The 13,256-nt window shown below is 47.1% G+C and overlaps 1 protein-coding gene across 15 annotated transcripts in view; it reads left to right on the plus strand.

Moving 5' to 3' along the window:
- Nucleotides 1-13,256, plus strand: part of NCOR1 (nuclear receptor corepressor 1) — a 1,934,049-nt gene that overhangs the window by 1,704,540 nt on the left and 216,253 nt on the right. The window lies entirely within an intron of this gene.

Raw genomic sequence — 13,256 nt, forward strand, 5'->3', positions numbered from 1 at the left:
CTATCTCAAGGGCAGTGGAACAACTTGCCCCTTCATCGCTGCGCTATGTAGCACGTCGAAAGCCTACGTCACCTTGGTTTTCTGATCAGTTGCGACTCCTGAGGCAGAGATGTAGGAGTAGTGAGAGAAACTGGAGGAAATCCTGGGACTCCAATGATCGAGAGGCCCACAAGTCCGCACTGCGGGAATATAAACGGAGAGTGGTGACAGTGAAGCAGGAATACTTCTCCAACCTTACCAGCTCCCTCTCCTCCTCTAGGGAGCTTTTAAAATTGCTGACACCTTATGCTCCCTGCAACTCCCAGATCCCGTAGTTAGTTCGCAAGAACTTTGCAACAACATCTCCGACTTTTTCCACAATAAAATTCTTGACATACATGTCTCTCTGGAAGCTCATTGTCATGCTTTGGACCAAAGCGTACTGCCTGTCATTTCCAGTCTTGATTCTTTAGGTACAGATCCCTCCTGTTCTCTTATGGAATTTCCATCTTTATCCTTGGAAGGACTGAACCTGTTGCTTGACAGGACTAAATCTGCTTCCCCCCTGGACCCCCTACCTCTGAAAAAACTGAAAGAGTGTAGAAATAGCCTTCTTCCTCCTATGCTTGAGGTAATGAATAAGGCTATTACCCAGGGTTCTTTTCCTTCTGTGTGGAAGAAGGCGATTGTGAAACCTCTCCTTAAGAAGCCGACCCTCGATCCGTCCTTGCTGAAAAACTTCAGGCCGATCTCCCTCCTCCCTGCCCCCGCCAAGATGCTTGAGGCGCATCTGAATTTCCATCTGTCCTCCTTCCTTGAATCATCCGAATACCTTGACAACACGCAACACGGTTTTAGAAAGCACCACAGCACTGAGTCCGCTCTCACCTGTGTGGTCAATAACATCCGACGCAAAGTGGACTCGGTCCAAACCACGGTTTTGGTTTTGTTGGACCTCACGGCCGCGTTTGACACCCTGTCCCCGGCCATTCTTACATCTCGGCTCAGGGAAGCTGGTGTCACGGGACCGGCCTTGAGTCTCCTCAATTCCTTTCTGTTGGAAAGGGAGCAGAGAGTGATGCTCGGGAACCACCTCTCCCCTGCCAAGTCATTGCAGTGTGGGGTGCCACAAGGGTCGGCTTTAAGTCCGACCCTGTTTAACATCTATGTGGCTCCCCTGGCAAGACTAGTAAGATCGCAGGGGATGGAGGTGGTGTCCTATGCAGATGACACCCAGATTTTGGTGTCACTGGCTCACTCCTCTGTCAGGACATCTGCCGCCTGTTTCAGGGTATGCATGCAGTATGTGGCAGACTGGATGACTATAAATTCCATGAAACTGAACGGCGAAAAGACGGAGGTGTTGATCTTTGGGAAGGACCAAGATGCTTGGTCAAGTGAGTGGTGGCCACCTTCTCTTGGCATCTGCCCCACCCCCTCCCAATCTGCCAGAAACCTTGGTGTAATTTTCGACACCTCGCTTTCCCTTTCCCTTCAAGTCAACAGGACCGTGGCCACTTGCTGGGGTATGATCAGGATACTCAATAAAATCCGTGGGTGTCTTTCCCCCCAGGCACGTAAACAGGTTGCTGTTGCCTTGGTAGGATCGAGGTTAGATTATTGCAACTCTCTATATATGGAAGTCAATAAAAGCCTTTTACATCGACTGCAGGTTGTGCAGAATGCTGCAGCTCGCTTTGTCCTGGCCCTTCCTAAAACCTTCTCTGCTACTGCAGCCAGGAAAGAACTCCACTGGCTACCTGTCCAGCACAGAATCTTTTTTAAAATTCTGTGTTTGGCCTAAAGAGCTGTGTCAGAAGGCTCCTCTAGTGCTATTGGCTCTCTCCTTACGCGCTACGTTCCTACAAGAGGCCTTCGTTCTGCGGGACTCTGTCAACTTGTTGTTCCGCGTTTCAAACTAGCCAGAGCTTTCTCCGTGGTTGCCCCTCAGCTCTGGAATTCGATCCCTTTTGAAATAAAAACCCTTCCCACAATTGAGTCATTTAAAAAGGCTCTTAAAACCTGCCTCTTTAAGAGGGCCTATCAATGAGAGAATGCTGTAGAGTGTACTGTGTGGGGGCTTAGCTGCTATATTTGATTTAGGCGCCTTGACGCCCTTTGGGCTAAGTTTGCGCAAGATAAGATCCGTTTCATTCATTCATTCATATCCACTGCTCGTAAACATGCCAACTCCCAAACTACGGGTGATGCTCCCCCTCCAGACAAAGAGTCTAAAGTATTAGAAGCTTCTGGTAAAAGGGTGGCTGCTCAAGCAGCTAACATCTGGAGAATTTCCAACACACAGGCCCTATTAGCAAGATACGATAGGGCACATTATGACACACAACTGCTACAACATTTGCCTGATGCCTACAAGGAAGGGGCGGAAACTCTAAGGGAAGGGAAACTGATATCCAACGCATCCATTAAATGTGCTCTAGATGTAGCAGACCCTGCAGCCAGGGCCATCAACACAAGTGTCATGCTCAGAAGGCATGCTTGGTTGCGCAACTCAGGGTTCAAACAAGAGATTCAAACCACATTATTAAATCAGCCTGTAAACCCTGATTTTTTTATTTGGTCCTGATGTGGACACAATATTAGAAAAAATTAAAAAGGACACAGAGACTGCCAAATCCATGGGTGCCTTGCAGTCACAACAATTCAGAGGCGGTTCCTTTCGTCGCTCTGGTAACAGAGGATCTACAAGAGGCCAGGCATCACAGCAAACTCCATACAGTAAAGGGAGTACGCAAACCACCTATAATAACAACAATAGAGGTGGTTACCGTGGCAACAGCAACAAAGGCAGAGGACGAGGGAATAACACCAGATCCTCCACCAATACTAAACAGTGACACCTTGTCACTGCCCCTAGACCATATAACACCGGTCGGTGGACGATTACAACAGTTCCTGCCAGTCTGGGAGAGCATTACAACAGACAGGTGGGTGAGACAACTTATTCAGTACGGCTATTGTCTAGAGCTAACGTCCACTCCACCCAACATACCCCCAAGACACCGTCCTATATCCGTAGAGCACATAGACTTATTGCAGCAGGAGGTTATCAGCATGCTGCAAAAAGGGGCCATAGAACTCGTCCCTATAGAGCAACAGGGTACCGGGGTTTACTTGCTGTACTTCTTAATCCCCAAAAAGGACGGGTCTCTCAGGCCTATACTAGACCTCAAGCCCCTAAACCAATACATCTTGTCAGAACATTTTCACATGCTCACTTTACAGCAGGTTCTACCATTACTCCGTCAGGGAGACTTCCTCGCAACATTAGACCTAAAGGATGCGTATTTCCACATACCGATACATCCAGCACACAGGAAGTATCTCAGGTTTACCATACAAAACCAGCACTACCAGTTCAAAGTACTGCCTTTCGGGATAACAACTGCCCCAAGGATGTTTACCAAGTGACTAGCGACAGTAGCGGCGCACCTGCGAAGGAACAATATTCACGTCTACCCTTATCTGGACGACTGGCCTATCCAAGCAGAGTCAGCCCAGCAATGTGCCGATCACATGTCCCGCACTATTCACCTCCTCCACAGCCTCGGATTCTCATTAAACTACACAAAGTCTCATCTCCAGCCCGCCCACGTACAACAGTACCTGGGAGCGACAATAGACACTCTGGCAGCAAAGGCTCAGCCAAACTCAGCAAGAATCAACAGCATTCAATCGCTGATCCAGGGATTCAGACCCCAATACTTGCTCCTGGCACGGGTATTTATGCAGTTAATAGGCATGATGGCCTCCTGCATATTCATAGTCCCCCACGCAAGACTACACATGCGTCCGCTTCAGGAGTCCCTAGCACAGCGGTGGAACCAGGCTCATGGACAATTGAAAGACCTAGTGTTGGTGACCGGTCACGCATACAACTCTCTGCATTGGTGGAACCCACAAAACCTTTGCAAGGGTCGACCGTTCCAGGAGCCTGTACCACAAATAGTTCTCATGACGGACGCATCTCTCCTGGGATGGGGAGCGCATGTCCTCCATTACACTGTCCAGGGGCTGTGGACAACTCAACAGAAAAAGATGCAATTCAACCTGCTGGAACTGATGGCAATCTTCATGGCACTGAAGGCGTTCAAAGTACATTTGTACAACAAAGTCGTGTTGATCCGGACGGACAACATGACTGCCATGTACTATATACAGAAACAGGGAGGGACACACTCTCCGCAGTTGTCACATCTAGCGCAAAGCATGTGGAAGTGGGCCATTCAGAGTAACATCTTCCTCATGGCGGAACACCTCCCAGGCAAGGACAACCAGATGACGGATCTGCTCAGCAGACACAGCCACCAGATGCACGAGTGGGAGATCCATCCCTCAGTGCTGCACCCGTACTTCCAGCAGTGGGGTCACCCAGAGATAGACCTATTCGCCACAAAAGAAAACGCAAAATGCCAAAGCTTCACCGCCAGATTTCCACATCCGCAGTCTCAGGGCAATGCGATATGTATGAACTGGTCAGGCAGATTTGCGTACGCTTTTCCACCAGCCCCGCTCATACCACTAGTGTAGGAAGGTGGATATCTGACTATGGTTACCCCCAACTTTTTGCCTGGTGTTTTGCTGGTTTTTGGCTTAGTTGGCCTGGGATCCTGCTATCCAGGACCCCAGGCTTCCTGTTCTCTCTGTTAAAATGGATTCCATGTACCTTAGGTACATATCTAATTGGATACTGGGTCACCTTATCAGTCCCTGTACAGTGTACCTTAGGTACCCAGGGCATAGGTGCACTCAGGGCCTACCAGGGGCTGAAGCATGTATTATGCCACCCCTGGCTGGCCATCTAAAACTGACACAACTGGCTGCATGACAGCTGGGGCAAGGTGGTGTAATCACCCTTTGCTGTAGATATAGTATACCTATATCTAACCCTAAAATGGACACATATATTCCTATCAGTCACTCCTATGGAAGGCCTTATCAATCCTGAAGGCAGAGTGCTCGGAATTATGTGAGATGGTGCTCTGGCATGAGCTGAGCCCGTTTGCAGCTTGTGGAACCAAGTCCTAATAGCTGTTCCATGATAACGCTATACCATATACTCTTAAGTGCATTATCAACCTCGCGGTTAAATGCTAACTCTGGTATAATATTATCAAAACATGTTGAGTAAGGTGTCATACGATTTGGAATACTACCCCCTCGCCAATTCTGGCGACGGGGGTAGCATTCCACCCTTCTAGAGGGACACGACATGTATGTAACTGTGAACCCCAGTTAAAGTTAACTCGAGCCTCAGCATCACAAAATGGATGCTGCCACCACAGACACAAGTCTGACCTCCTGCTGCTGGGAGTCCTTCCAGCGAGGATGGCTTGGACAAAGGGTTTCCTGCCTTGGGAGGTGCTAGCACCACCCAGACAGGATTTTGTGTATTGAGGTAGGGAGGCCTGAAAGGAATGAGACATGCCTGGGGCACACAAGGTGCCCTGTGCATACAGGTTCAAACCAGTTGCTGGGGCATCCCTGCCCCAGCGGGAAACCGGACAAAGGATAGGGGGTGTAACCACCCCCCTTCCTGGTCCCACCCAGGGGAGGGACCTAGTCAGTAGTACAGCCTTTAGGAGAATGAAGGTAGGAGCTGGTCCCATTCCAAATTAATTATCCTGAACTATTCATCAAGAAGAAACTCTGGCCTTCGACGTTCTGCTCCACAGAAGACTGAAGAATCCCCCTTGTGGACAAGGAGTGTCCACCCTGCAACTGCAGGCACCATCAAGCGTCCAGCGGCTTCTCTTTGTCGTCTTCCCTCGAGGATCCAGACTTCAGAGCCCGACGAGACCCGGATTCCCAGACCTCTGCAACCTCTACCTGCATCTACAGCAAAGCCGAGACCCGTGGGTGCGACGAGACACGTGGGACCGGCTATCTTGAACGAACCTGCACTTTGCTTCCAGCACGACTCCCGAGTTAAACTCGACCAAGTGCTTTGGGGACTGAGAAGCCCCAGCCCCGAGCAGCCCCTGCACCGAAGATCAGCCCTCCAGCATCCACGAGATCTGCGTGGGGCCCTTCTGCTTGGTTCCTGCTCGACGCGTTGTCTGGTCACTTGCCGGCTGGCTAGTGGCCTCCTAGACGACGAACCTGTGAATTTCCACTGCTGATCTGGTTGCTCCAGATTGGCCCTTGCTCCCTTCCAAAAGAGGGGCACCCCGGACTCTCCTAGTCCGCACCAGACGCTTTTTCCACTCACCGTGTGGGTTGCCTTTGCCAAGGCCTGTTGCATCCAATCCCGGACCCAACACCGCCGACAGCGAGAGCCTGCGTGGGACAGCTCGTGCCTCCATCCTGGTCGTCGAAGACACCTCCTGGTCCACGTGGCTGCAGAGTCAAGCGTCCACTCTTCACCTGATCGCGACGACGACATCTGGTTCCTTCCTGGTTCCACTCCGGTCACTGGCTAGTGACTTTGAACACTGTCCCCTCTGCTTTCAGGTCCTCTTCTTCACTGATCCACCCTTGCCTGCAGCATCTTTTCTTTCAGGCTCCATTGACTTCAACGCGAGAACCCGACACACTTTGGCACCTATGCACCCGCAGCCCGTGGGTGAGGTAACGAGAGCATTTCGGTGCTCAAGGGTAGTCTAACTGTCATAGTGTCCAGTTCCACAGTCGTTTTAGTCCTACCTAGTCATTAGTCCTACCTAGTCAGGATTGTCCGTACTTACCTTTTAACTTGAACTGTACTGTCCATAGACGTTGTTACGCATCTCGCGTGTGAGTTCACACTCTGCACACGCGTTCCGTGGGCCTCCTAGTACTTACCTGAAGTTAGTATAGCGTGGTCCCATCGATCCTACAGCCTCTGGACAGCTCCATTCCGATTATCGACTTTCACATTCCACTTACTTAGTATATGGTTTGTCGTGCCCCTAGGGCACCATTGTAATTTTGTGCAACTTGTAGTATTTTGCGTAAGAGATTGTCATGTGCTTAGCCCTCTGACCTCATAAAGAGTTCAGAGGTGTTGTTATTAATAAATATACTGTTTATTTTCATAACAACCTGTGTGGTGTCCTTTCATCTGGTATTTAAGGGGTTATATTGTGGTAAAACAGCTGGCTTATTTATTTAGGAATGTTATAAAGCGCTTAGTTACGCTCTCCGGCGTGTCCCTGCGCTGATAATGAATCTGTGGGAGAGTGGGAAATTAAGGCAGTGCTAGGCGAAAAAGGTGGGTCTTGAGGGCTTTGCGGAATTTAGCCTCAGTGGGTTCCAGGCGTAGTTCAGTAGGGAGCAGGTTCCAGTTCTTGGCTGCAAGGAGTCTGAACGATCTTCCCCCCATACGAGCTTTGCGGATTTTTGGGATAGCAGCCAGCTTCACATGCCAAAAGAGTTTAGCCTAAGACTGCTTTGTCCATGCTACCATTAGGATAGCTGGTCTATAAGGTTGACTTACAACCAATCACCATAAGGGTTGTTTGGACTGATACAAGGTGATCACTAGAACTAGTGAACATCATATATCAGGCCAACTTCTCACATTCTGCTCCTCTTAACATTTCACCACAAATGTCTCCTTTTCCTCTGTTACCTCCACACTCACCTGAAAATGATGATGAGTATAGTTTAGGAGGAGGGATAGACACAGATGAGCCTTTCCCAGACCCTACACATGATACAGACAGGGAGTACCCAAACCCACAGGATATACCAGACATTCCTGACCCACAGTCATACCCATCAAAACCTTCTCCCCCAGAAGATAACATTGGCTTTGGGCACATATCACTATGCATTCTGATGAGGCAGAGGAGGATTTTCTGCTAGACACATTCGAACAATCGCAAAGATCTGTTCAAATTCTTCCCATGATCAAGGGGGTCATCAAACATGCTACAGACGTTTTTAAAGACCCTGTACGTACTAGGATTTTAAACCCTAGAATTGAGAAAATATATAGGCCTGCACCTACAGATCCTACCTACATTAAGGGACAACTAGATACATTACTTGTATCAAATGCTAGGAAGAGGGCAAACTCTAAAACTTCAGGTGAAGCACCCCCACCTGACAAAGAATCCAAGGTCATAGATGCCTCAGGCAAAAGAATAGCAACGCAAGCTACCAACATATGGCGTATAGCTAATACACAAGCCCTACTTTCCCGGTATGATAGGGCTCATTATGACCAGTTAGAGAAACTGCTAGAACATGTACCTGACCAATATAGGACACAGGCAAATGATCTTATACAGGAAAGCAAGCTTATCTCAAATGCCTCAATCAAGTGCGCACTAGATGTAGCAGATACTGCATCTAGAGCTGTGAATACCAGTGTTGTACTTAGAAGACATGCGTGGCTACGCATTTCAGGGTTTAAACAGGAAGTCCAAACTACCATTTTAAACCAACCATTTAATCAAAACCAATTGTTTGGACCTGAAGTAGACGCAGCACTTGAAAAAATGAAAAAAGATACAGACACCGCCAAATCTATGGGAGCTCTACAGTCCACACAAACTAGAGGTTCCGTTCGTCGCTCCTTTTATAGAGGGGGTTCCAAACAAACAGGTGCAGATAATACAACATCCTTCAAATCTAACACACAAACATCCTCTAACAAGGGATACTTTAGAAGAGGATATAGAGGAAATAACAACAAAGGAAGAGGTCGTGGTAACAACAGTAATCGAGCCTCTTCCGCCTCAAAACAGTGACTTTCCTCTGCTCCCCCAACAGCATTCCACTCCTGAGGGGGAAGATTAACGCAATTCCTGCCTGTCTGGAACTCCATCACATCAGACAAGTGGGTAAGACAGATTATCCAGTATGGCTACTGCCTAGAACTTACAGCAACCCCTCCACACATACCACCCAGACAGCGTCCAATGTCTGCAGAACACCTTACTCTGCTCAAACAAGAAGTTCTGTCACTTCTACAAAAGGACGCAATACAATTAGTTCCTTTACAAGAACAAGGAACGGGGTTTTACTCGCTGTACTTTCTAATTCCCAAGATGGACGGGACACTAAGACCAATTCTCGACCTCAGGCCCCTCAACCATTACATCAGTCAGATCATTTTCATATGATCACTTTGCAACAAGTGCTCCCACAGGGCGATTTCCTCACAACACTAGACCTAAAGGACGCCTATTTCCACATTCCTATACATCCTGCTCACAGGAAGTATCTAAGGTTTGTATTGGAAGGACAACATTATCAGTTCAAGGTCCTTCCATTCGGAGTGACAACGGCACCACGAGTATTCACAAAGTGCATAGCAGTAGTCGCAGCACATCTCAGAAGAAAACAAATACATGTCTTCCCCTATCTGCACGACTGGCTCATAAAAGCAAAATCATTCAACCAGTGTGTTCAACACACACATCAGACAATTCAAACATTGCACGACTTAGGGTTCACAATCAACTACACCAAGTCGCATCTGCAACCCTCTCATATACATCAGTATCTAGGGGCTACAATAAACACGTCTACAGCTCTAGCGTATCCCAGTCCTGCAAGGATACGGAGCATTCAAGACTTAGTCACAGTCTTTCAACATCAACACTCTCTGCAAGCCAGAGTGTTCATGAGACTAATAGGCATGATGGCATCTTGCATCTTCATAGTGCCATATGCAAGACTGCAAATGCGTCCGTTACAGGAATGCCTAGCACAACAGTGGAACCAGGCTCAAGGTCAACTAACAGACCTGGTGTTGGTAGACACCGCACACATCGCTCTCTGCAGTGGTGGAACACCAAAAACTTGACAAAAGGGCGGCCGTTCCTCGAACCTGTTCCACAACTAGTGCTCACAGCAGACGCATCCCTCACAGGATGGGGAGCCCATCTCCTACATCACACAACTCAAGTACAATGGAACAGTCAACAAAAATTGTTCCATATCCACCATCTAGAGCTGCTAGCAATATTCTTAGCACTCAAAACATTCCAAGTACAAGTTCAGAACAAAGCAGTCTTGATCCGGACGGACAACATGACAGCCATGTATTATATACAAAAACAAGGAGGGACACACTCTCTACCACTGTCCCACCTTGCACAAGACATTTGGAGATGGGCCATTCCACAAAACATATATCTGTTGGCAGTGCACCTTCCAGGAGTTCACAATCGGATAGCAGATCTGTTGAGTTGGCAGACACAACAAATTCACGAATGGGAACTACATCCACAGGTTCTTCAACCATTCTTTCGCAAGTGGAGTCATCCAGACATAGATCTGTTCGCCACACAAACGCAAAATGCCCAACCTTCGCCGCCAGGTTTCCACACCCGCAGTCGAAGGGCAATGCAATATGGATGAACTGGTCAGGCAGATTTGCGTACGCTTTTCCGCTAATACCACTAGTAGTACGCAAGCTCAGACAACAGTCTCTCAAACTAATCCTAGTAGCTCCCACATGGGCACGCCAACCGTGGTTCACCACACTACTAGAACTGTCTCTAGTTCCACACCAAAAGCTACAACTGACTCCATCCCTGCTAACACAGAACCATGGAGACATCAGACATCCAGACCCAAATCAACTGAATTTGGCAATCTGGCTCCTGAAGTCTTAGAGTTCGGTTATCTTAACCTACCACAAGACTGTATGAACATTATTAACGAAGCCAGGAGAACTACTACCAGAGCTTGCTATGCCGCTAAATGGAAGAGGTTTGCCATTTACTGCAACAATAACCAAATTGATCCCCTGGATGCTTCCATCCTAAATATCATTTGTTACCGTTTAACATTTACAAAGGTGTAACTTAGCATATTCATCCATACTTACATTTTGCAGCAATTGCAGCATATTTACAAAATAGACAACATTTGTTTATTTTCAGAGTGCCTGCAATTAAAGCATTTATGGAAGGATTAAAGAGAATCATTCCTCCCAGGTTGCCACCTTCTCCGGTATGGAACCTAAATGTTGTTCTTGCAAGATTCATGGGACCCCCTTTCGAGCCTTTACATAAATGTGAACTACAATTCCATACATGGAAAACAGCTTTCCTTATTGCTATTACCTCCCTTAGAAGAGTAAGTGAGATACAAGCATTTACACAAGAACCCTTTTTACAACTACATCGTAACAAAGTGGTCTTACGAACTAATCCAAAATTCTTTCCAAAAGTCACAACTCCTTTTCATTTAAACCAATCTGTCGAGTTACCTGTGTTTTTCCAAAACCCAGACTCTGTGGCAGAAAGGGCTCTACACACATTAGATGTTAAAAGAGCTCTTCTCTACTATATAGATAGAACTAAGTCTTTTAGAAAAACAAAACAACTGTTTGTGTCTTTCTCTCCACCGGACAAAGGAGACGTGGAGAAGTGTGGCTCACTGGTTAGAGGCGGCAGACCCGTAAGCAGAGAACGGCCCGGGACCAGGGTTCGATTCCCGACGCGGAAGGGTCGTGGACCAGGGTCAGCGGACTCGATAATTCTCGCCTCGGTGCCTACTCTAGTCAGAAACCACACTCGGCAACTCTGGGCATCAGCTTGCCTCATCTTCACAACGGCCCCCCCAGACCGCCGGGGATGCTTGGTCGCACCTTAGAGATACCCATCAGGGACCATCTCTCAGGGTGAGCCAGGACGGGTTCCCCAGCGGTCGAAGCGTGGAGATACTCCTCCGGGAGTCGATTCCTAGCGCTATATAAACCCGCAATAATAATAATAATAATAATAAGGCAACCCCAAGGCAAGGTGGAATTGCAAGGTGGATTGTAAAATGTATACAAATATGCTATCAAAAAGCAAAACGTACATTAACAGTTCCTCCTAGAGCGCATTCAACACGCAAACTAGGAGCCTCTATGGCTTTCTTAGGAAACATCCCCCTAGAGGACATATGCAAAGCAGCAACATGGTCTACAACACACACCTTCACTAAACACTACTGTGTTGATGTGCAAGCCAAGCTGCAGTAGGCCAAGCTGTCCTTAAGACTCCTTTTCAAACAACTGCAACAGATACCGGTGACCACCGCTAGGGGAGACACTGCTGCACAATCGATGCTAAGTGTACTATCTGCAGCTCATATGCCTCGAACGGAAAATGCTACTTACTAGTATGCATCTGTTCTTGGCATGTAGAGCTGTAGAGTAGTACATGCCCTCCCGCTTCCCCGGGACCTGTATCTGTTCCAGTTTATCTTACTTAAATGCACAAGCATGACCATCTTTTCTTTACTTCTACTAACTCCATCATTTCCCATCATGGCTAAAAACAATCTACGGATGGAGCTGATGCCCATGCGCACTATTGTCCAAGGGAGGAGTCACCTATCTTGTGACTACAAAGACTTCTTCCAAGAAGACAACAACATGCAATCATCCGAGCCCAACACCAGGTGGCGATCTAATGCTAAGTGTACTACTCTGCAGCTCTATATGCCAAGAACAGATGCATACTGGTAAGTAGCATTTTCCTTTCTCGGTATGAGTGATCTCAGGTAGTTATTTTTCCGAAGGGCAATAAACTTTGTAAGCACAATAGGTACAGTAGTTGCAATAGGCAACACAATTTAACATTGAGCTCAATGGGTCTTTCTACCTAAATGCAGCTGATTACGTTACAGATTATTTTTGTAACTCCAGGACTGGATCCTAGATTTAGTCCTGGGGTCTAAGCTGAAAACAGTTTGGTAAAAACGTTTTGATTACTGCAGTGATTTTTAAAGAATATAAAGGTATTTCAAAGGTTGACACTGAAACTTTTCAGTGAAAAACTAGCAATGTTATCCTATGGAAGGAAATTCAAGTCACAGGTAAAGTAGGTTCTCGTTACTTTTGTAATCCAGGACTGGACTCTTAGGTTCAGTACTGGGGTCTCTACCTTAGACAGGTAAGTAATTACGTTTTAGTAGTTGGTACGATTTTTAAGGAATATTTGTAGTTTGCAAAAATAGACAGAAGAAATTTCGCAGAAAAGCAGTCAATGGTTTCCTACGGAAGAAATTTAGGTTACTAGTAAAACCTGGTTATGATTACTTTTGCGATTCAGTACTGGGCCAAAAGGTATAGTACTGGCTTCTCTCCTGATCACAGGTGAGTACTTCGGAATTCGTTATTCGGCTGATTTTAGATGAATATTTTAAAGTTTCTAAACTTCACACTTAGAAGAAATTTCAAGTGAAACCAGTCAATGTTAGCCTATGGAAGAAAAGTGAGTCATCGGCTTTTAGGTAAGTACTTGACTGGCAGAGTTAAGGTTCTGGGCATAGACTCAGGGATCCCCCAGGGTCAGGTAGGCACAGTTGGTACACCCTCAGCG

Source organism: Lissotriton helveticus, chromosome 3_1 (genome assembly GCF_964261635.1).
Source record: "Lissotriton helveticus chromosome 3_1, aLisHel1.1, whole genome shotgun sequence".
Lineage (NCBI taxonomy): Eukaryota > Metazoa > Chordata > Amphibia > Caudata > Salamandridae > Lissotriton > Lissotriton helveticus.